The sequence below is a fragment of the Marmota flaviventris genome, chromosome 14, assembly GCF_047511675.1.
Source record: "Marmota flaviventris isolate mMarFla1 chromosome 14, mMarFla1.hap1, whole genome shotgun sequence".
Taxonomy (NCBI): domain Eukaryota; kingdom Metazoa; phylum Chordata; class Mammalia; order Rodentia; family Sciuridae; genus Marmota; species Marmota flaviventris.
Window position 1 is genome coordinate 43,563,186 of NC_092511.1, and position 8,719 is coordinate 43,571,904.

Below are 8,719 nucleotides of genomic sequence, written 5' to 3' on the forward strand. Positions count from 1 at the left end.
GTGGGGGGAATGGCACACACCTGTAATCCCAGCAGCTGGGGAGGCTGAGGCAGGAGGATTGCAAGTTCTAGACCAACCTCAGCAACTTAGGCCCTAAACAACTTTGCAAGACCCTGCCTCAAAAATAAAAAGGGCTAAGGAGGGCTGGGATTGTGGTTCAGTGGTAGAGCGCTCCCCTAGCAGGGCAGGACCCAGGTTGGATCCTCAATACCACATAAAAATAAAGGCATTGTGTTGTGTCCATCTATACCTAAAAAATAAATATTTTTTAAAAATTAACTTTTAGGATTATTTGTAGATTTTAGTAGGAAGCAGAATACAGAAAGCATGCACTTTTTTATTTTTTATTTTTTTTTTTTTTTTGTAGATGGACAGAATGCCTTTATTTTTATGTGGTGTTGAGGATCGAACCCAGTGCCTCACACATGCTAGGTAAGCACTTTTGTCACTAAGCTACAGCCCCCGCTGAGCATGCACTTTAAATTCAGACCTATGCATAGATTCTCTCTTTTTAACTTACTGTGTATGAGCTATGATAAAACAACTGCACACAGCATAGAACAAACATTTGATGTCACCAGAATGTCTGGGGTTTTTTTTTTTTCCCTCCAACATCAGCAGGTATCCAATAATTCCATTCAATTCTAGCTCTACTAGGACTTCACATCAAATCTCACAAGTAAAAGGGCTTTTCCCCCAAGACTATCCCGACTTCAGATTCCAGTTGCAAGTCTGTGCCTCCAGTACTTTTGACCAACCAGCCATATGTCAGGTTCCCAGGACCCCTCCGTGGGCTCAAAAAACCACTAGAATGGTGCACAGAACTCACTTGGTTTACCAGTTTGTCCTAAAGGATACCACTCTGATCAGCCAGACAGAAGAGATGCATAAAACAAGGAATGGGGATAAGAAGAACATAGAGCTTCCATGCCCTTTTTAGGTATGGCACCCTCCCATAACCTCTGTATAGCCAAGCAAGGTGGCGCACAGCTTCAATCCCAGTGGCTCAGAATTCTCAGGGGAATGAAGAGTCTAAAAGCCAGCCTCATGAAGGGTGAGGCACTCAGCAACTTGGTGAGACCCTGTCTCTAAATAAAAATGCAATAAAGGGCTGGGGATGTGGCTGCTGGAGTGCCCATGAGTTCAAGTTCCAGTACAAAAAAAAAAAGAACCTCTATATGTTCAATAGTAGGGAGATTATTAAACCTCAAGAATGAGATGGATATATTGCTCAGAGGGAATGCACCATGTGCAAGGCCCAAGGTTCAAACCCAAGCACCACAAAAAACAGGATCTCAAAGAGTTCAAATGTTTATAGAACTGAGTCTCTAGACTCTCCCCTACCCCCTGATGAACAGTAACATCCAGAGGCTAAGAGTCTCACTCTAAATCACCTCATTAGCATATAAACTAGTTTAAGCCCAGGGAGCTCACTGTGAATAACAAGAAATACTTTTTTTTTTTTTTTTTGGTACCAGGAATTGAACTCAGGTGCACTTAACTACTGAGTCACATCCTTAGCCCTTTTTATTTCAAGAGAGGGTCTTGCTAAGTTGCTTGGGGCCTTGCTAAATTGCTGAGGCTCCTTTCCAACTTGTGATCCTCCTGCCCCAGCTTCCTCAACAGCTGGGGTTACAGCATACACTGCCACTACACCCAACTAACAAAAGATACTCATATCACTCAGGAAATTACTAGGGTTTTAAGAGCTCTGGGACAAAGAACAAATATGTTTCTTATAACAACTATGTAAGCCTGGACAGATCAGTGGAGCCTCTTCAGGCTTCAATACATCTTTTATAGAGAGAATACTTATTTCTTAAGGTGATTGTATTACCTAGAACCTCAAAGAATAAATAAAGTGGTATCAGTTACTAACTTTATGAAAAAGCCTAGCCTACTACTTCCTAATAAGGATTAACTTCCTTCTTAATACTGCCCTTGTCTCCCATAACACAATAATATCGAAGACCAAAGCTACTAAGTTGGTCAGTTTTCCAACTGTATCTCAATCAACTTAAAAAGAGGAATGGGTTTTTGTTTGTTTTTTTTTTTTTTTTTTTACTCACAGATTTGAAGGTTGCATCCCTGGACAGATGACCTGTCGATGTGAAGAGGCAGCACATCACAGCATCTCAGGGGACATCAAGTGGCAGAAACAGCTTATTATCAATGAATTAAAACAACAGAATTGTCCTCACATTTAGACTATAAGAAGGAGGTAATTAGAATTATGAAAGTTCAGTGCCAGAAAGCAATTTGAGAATATTTAGACCAAACTCTCGGGTTCTCTAGAGGAACAGAACCAACAGGAGGTATGATTATAAAAAAGGGATTTATTAGATTGGCTTACACAACCGGAAGCTGGATAGTCCACAATGGCTGTTTGCAGGCGGGAGAGCTGGAGGAACCAGTAGCAGCGCAGTTCAAGAGGCTGAAGCCTCAGAACAAGAGAGATCAATGATGATTCCCCAGTCCAAGTACGAAAGCTCTGGAAACTCCCTGGAGAATCACTGGCAGAGTCCTATTTGGAAGATTGAAGGAGCTCCTCAGGTGATCGCAGCAGCAATCAAGAACCCCCACAACAAGAAAGGAGCTTGCATCTGCTTCTGCTTCCCTGTTCTTCCAACTTCTATTCCATACAAGTCTCCAGCCTATTGCAGGGTGCTGACCATGCTTAGGGAGTATCTCCATTTCAGTTGGCTATTCCACATGCCAATCATTCCCAGACACAGCCCCCTGGCCACATTCAGAAGCCTTTAATCTTATGCATCTCTTAATCCAATCAAGTTGAGGATTCAAATTGACTATTACTGTGTGTGTGTGTATGTGTGTGTACACTCACACACATGTATACATACACATACATACACACACATACTGTATTGGAATAGCTTACCAAGAAAGATGCTTTAAAATAGGAGTCATTAATTCAAAATAATAAAGGCTTTTTGAGAGTCAACTTTCTCATTGTTTCTCTCCAGGTGAAGTCTGTTAAAGTGGGTGATCTACCAAATCAGACTCTTTAGGACTAAAAGACTTTTCTTTTAGCTTTATCTGCTCTTCCTCAAAATGCCAGTAGGTGGGGCTTATAGCCTAGCCATAGTCTGTATTCTTGATGAAAGGAATGTTGGCAACAAATTCTCTCAAACCAGAATAGTGCGCCTGTGCACGGTCCCTGGTGAAATAACCTTCGTATTTAATCAGATACACAGACCTGGCCTCATTTATGACCACATTTAAACTATCTAGTACTTCATAAGGCTCAATTATTGACCCAGTAGGTCCAAAACACTAGCATAAAAAGACTTAAGCCTTTTTTCTTTACCACAAAATCAAGGCCCAAATCTTGAATTGTTAGTATTTGCAACCAGAGCTTCAAATTAAAATGAATACCAGCCACCTAAATCTGACTTTCAACTTTATTTCTAGAATATTCCTAGTTTCTTATATTTTCATTTAAATGTAAAAATAGAATTATCTTTCATATGCATGGATTTGGGGGTTTTTTGTTGTTGTTGGCTGTACTGGGGATTGAAACCAAGGGTGCATAACCACTGAGACACATCCCCAGCCCTTTTTCTTTTTTTATTTTAAGACAGGATCTCACTAAATTGCTTAGGGCCTCAACAAGTTAGGATGTTGTAGATTACAATGAGCTATTGAGGTAAAAGTTTTCAAAATATGTTGCCATGGTGACCTGGCTTAAGAGAAAATTAGTTTCTCCACTTCTTTTCTTTACTTGTTTGGCAGGCATAGTAGAGCAGCCATCAACCACTATACCAGAAGGGGATGCTTTATCTCATGCCAAATAGTCTCAAAAGCAGGTTGTTTAAGCAGGCAAGATGATCCAGTAGGTTGTGAGAAGAAAATATTAGAAATTTTCATTTTCCATCTGTTAAAGAAGAATTAAGCCGCAGTATCACATAGTAATGTGGTCTGATGCTGTCATTCATGAGTCAGAAACACAAAATAGTCTGAGGAGGGCATTACATATATAGAAAAAAGGAGTTGGTGGGGATACCTTCCTTTATCTTTCACTTTCACCAAATTACAGCATTGCAGGTTAACTAATGACCCTGTCACATTCCAGAAAAATGGAATTGTCACTTTATATATTAGCATTAAGATTACACATTATCAGGTATACACAAATCTGAATTCTGGTATAGAGGTTAAAGGTTATTCTCACCAACCATGGCTCCAATCACTGAGGTCTTAGCATCTCATAATGCTTTTTCACGTTGATGGGGAAAAAATAATATATTTATGGTTAGCTCTTGGAAGAATCTATAGTTTGAAGACGACTAGAATTCCACTCTTTAATATTTACAGAAAATGAAGGTAAGTCTGACAGTCTCAAAATTTAAAAAACAGAAACAAGATCAAATTATTAATAAATGAAATATAAGACTTTCATGTCCTGCATCCACACTTATTTGTAAATTGTAAAGCATTTTAGTATGTTTTACATCTGACGCAAAAAATGTCCACCCAAAGCAAGTAAATCAGACAGAATTTTCTGGAAATGATAACCAAAGACATTTGTAAGAGTGTAAAATATTGTTAAATCTCACAACTAATCATGTACTATATATTTCAAATCTGTTAAACTGCTTTCTAGTACCTTTCAATAGAATAAAGTGTGCTTTGCCTTGAATTTAAGAAATATTATATAACTTCCTATTCTTAAAATAGTTTTTATTGAGTAAATACATAATATTAAAAGTCAAACTTATTTAAAAGTCCAACAATTTAGTGTTTGAAAACCCATCAAGTTGAACCTACTCTCTGAAATCACTCAGTAATAAAGCCCAAAACAGTGAACTTGCTGCTAGGTAAGCACTGTACCACTGAGCTAAACCCAGAGGTCATTATTTCCTGACTTTCAGGATGACAGGCGACTTCCAGAATGTGCTTTTATAATAACAAAAATGACAGCTATCACATATTGAACATCAATTAAGTACCAGGCACTAGGCTAACCACCATATAGCCTACAATGACAATCTTATGAGATACACTTATGTCTTTAACCACAGAGAAGCAAAATGAGACTCAGGGCTAACTACAAGTGGCTGAGCCAACACTTTTCTCCATTCAGATTCCAGAGTCTATATTCATAAACTTATGCTACAGTGCTTTCTATTTATAGAAACATCTCCTGTCCCAGGAACCACTGTTATCACCTCCCACCTGAGAGAACACACAGACAAGCTCAGCAACAGGGCCTGTAAAATGAGGGAAATTAATTTTGTCCTGGCAAGAGAAATACATATATGTATATGTCATTTTTCTCCAGTATGTTATTTTTATGAAATACCACTTTTTTTTTTTTGGGGGGGGGGTGAGGGAGAGGTAACTGGAATTGAGCACAGGGGTGCTTTACCACTGAGCCACAACCCCAGAACTTTTTATTTTGAGACAAGTTATCGCTAAGTTGCTGGCATCAAACTTGAGATTCTCCTGTCTCAGCCTCCTGATTCACTGGGATTATAGGTGGGTACCACTACACCTGAAGATTAACACTTTTGGGGGGCTGTGTTTGGTAGTTTGAGGGGGAAAAAATTTCCTGCAGTTTTACAATGGCTCAGAAAAGAAAAGGAACAGAATTTTTTATCGATTTCTTTTGTCTTCATGTAATTTTTTTTCCCTGTCTTACAGCCACATTCTTGGGGTTCCATATACCCATGTATATGTGTGTGTATGTGGCTGCAGATGGACCCAGGGCCTCACATACTGGGCAAGCGCTCTACCACCGAGCTACATTCAGCCTTTGTAGTTGCCTACCAAAAGAGTACAGTGGATGTATTCTTTCCTCTGTTGTATTTTCCCTACTCTATGAACTGAAAATACTCCAATTCAGAGGTACTCCGAACTCCTAAAAAAATAAAAAGCTTCCTTTATCTTTCCTCATTCATATTAATATTAGTTTTTACAATTTCTTTGACATATGCTGTTCCTAAAGCCAAACAAATAATCCAGATATTCTGCTTGTGGAAAATATTCTACAGCATTGACACAGGTTATGAAACCTCTCCTAGTACGTTGGCCGCAGGAGACAGGCATAGAGCACTCTTTGTGAATTCCTCAGTTTTGTAAGGCCTCCCTGGCATCTGAACAAGCTGCATTCTGCAGAACACCAGACTTGGCATGAAAATCAAGATTCCCACATGGAGAGTCAACAGAAAGATCCCCCCCTCGTCAGCACGCTACAGGGAGCTGAAGGAGCAGCACCACATCGAAAGAGCAAACCTTCACATAAACGAACTCAGAGAAACCCATGAACCAGCTCAACACCAGAGAAGGGTGTTGATACTCTGCTTTATTTGGGTAGGGGGAAGTAAAGGTGACTGAGTTGTCCGTAAGGAATGAAGTGATACTTTGGTAAAATTCATCTCAAAGGCATTGAACCCAAAGAGACTGCCTATTAACTATTTCTTGTGGAAAGTAAAATTTCCCTAAATCTTCACCTTTATTCAAATTGTGGTATATTTTATAGTAATTGGTAGTCTCCCTCTCCAATCTCCCTCCAGAACCGATTATCCCTTCTCTTCTGCAATTCCTTCGTGGGTGCAGAAGGATTTTGTTTCATCTTCAATAACCTCAGGCACCATCAAGAGCTAAGGAATTCCAGGGTGAACGAACACAGGTTGTCTGGCAGCCTCTGGGCAGCCGGGGCTGTACCTTAGAAAAAGATGCCCTCAGAGCTGGATAATAGTCCCCCAAGTAAAGAGCCAGGAACAGGACCATGTAGTCCTCCTACATCAGGACATAGGTCACCCTGCTGATTGACAGTCACTCTGGGAAAATAGAGAAGGATACAGATAATACCAAACATGGGGAAATTGTAAGCCAGCCAGAACTAGATGTGTCAACATGACTTTCAGGCTTCATTCACTGATTCATTTATTGTTTGACTCATTTATTCAACAGCCCCCTAGGGCTGAAAGGTACTAAGGATATGATGCTGAACGAAATAGACAGTCTTTGCCCAGTAGAGCTTGATTCTAGTGAGGAGACAGTGAGTAAGCAATTATATATAACTGTTGAGGACTGAACTGTGTTCCCCCACATTCATATTTTCAAGTTGTAACTCCTAATGTGACTATATTTGGAGAGAGAGCCTTTAAGAAGGCAATTAAGGTGAAATGAGGTCATAAGGGTAGGGCCCTCATGATAGGATGAGTGCCCTTATAAAAAAAGACACAAAAGAGCTGGCTTCCTACCTCTCTGCCATGTGAAGCCACCCAGCAAGAAGGCAGTCACCTAAAAGTCAGAAAGAAAGCCTCATCAGGAATGAGCCCTGATAATACCTTGATCTTGGACTTCCAGCTTCCAGACCAGGAGAAAATAAATTTTTGTTGTGTAAGTCACCCAGTCTATGGTACATGGCAACCTGAGCAGACCAACACAGTAACATAATGTCAGGAAACAAATAAGGACTATGAAAAAATTAGGTGAGGTGGAGAGAGAGACTCACGGAATAGACAGCCACACTGAATAGGGGACTAGGAAAGGCCCCTGGGGATATCATTCCAGGTGAAGGATTTTTGCGGGAAGTCCCGGACATGGGATAAAATTGACGCATGTGAGAAATGGCCCAAAAGCCTATTCAGCCTGAGCATGTTGGGCAGGGTGTGAAAGAAAGGAAATGGACACAGAGAGGAAACCAGAGACCGGATGATTAGGGCAACACAGGCCATGGCAAGCACTTCAAAGTTTGTACTAAGTGGGGTCGACTGGAAAGCCACCAGAAGGCTATAAACAGGAGAGTGACATTTATGTCTTTAAGAGGATCACTATGACATAGGCAAGAGACCATAGCACACACACAAAAAAAGAAAGGCTGGTACATTGTTGTGAGGCCAGTTTAAAAGCCCAGGTGAGAGAGTTGGGAGACATGGGCCAGAAGGCGTGGGGATGGAAGAAAGGAGAAATAGCTGGATTCAGAGTATATTTGTGAGGTGATTCAACATTTGTCAAACAGATCGAATGCAGTATGCAGGAGAAAGAAAGGAGTCAAGGACACCAAATTGAGCTGTGCTGCTGTGTACCTGTGTGTCCTTTACTGAAGTGACAAAATAGAGGAAGGAGAAAGTTTGGTGGGGAGTCGTGTTGAACCAAAAGTTCAGTTTCATGTCTGTTAAAATTTGAGAGGCCTATTAGAGATCCAAGCAGAGATGTTAAATAGGCAATTGGACAGACCAGCATGGAGTCGAGGGAGAGATCAGACTTGAGATATACATTCGAGATATACATTCACTGATGCTGGTATTGAAAGCCCAGAGACTCAGTATCAACATAATTACTGCCAGCACCTGCTTCTCAATGTACAGATTCATCTTTGGGGCTGGGGGCAGAAAGGAGGAGATATTCTCCTCTCAGTTCCTTCTTTTCTTTCTCCATCACCTCAAAATGAATTCATCAAACTTTAAGTGGCCAGTGTCTTCGCCATTCTGGGAGGTGACATGGGCTCTCTTGCCCCTCACAGCTTAGAGCACATTCTCAACATGGGGCTGATGCACGCTGAGCACATTCTCCAGTCAACCGCAGAAGCAGAGTCCTCCGGGTGGTCTAGGCCTGGCCTCTCTACAGCCTCCCTCCCTGACAGAAGAGCCTCTCTTCCTCACCACTCCACAGGGCTTGGTGTCTAACTAACCCTTGTTTTCCTTCCTCCACTTCAGTAGGAGAGCACGGAGCAGATCTCTTTTAAGAG

The 8,719-nt window shown here is 40.9% G+C and overlaps 1 protein-coding gene across 2 annotated transcripts in view; it reads right to left on the minus strand.

Moving 5' to 3' along the window:
* The window catches only part of Asb3 (ankyrin repeat and SOCS box containing 3), a 154,326-nt gene that overhangs the window by 133,373 nt on the left and 12,234 nt on the right, over positions 1 to 8,719 (minus strand). The gene's annotated exons all lie outside the window — the stretch shown is intronic.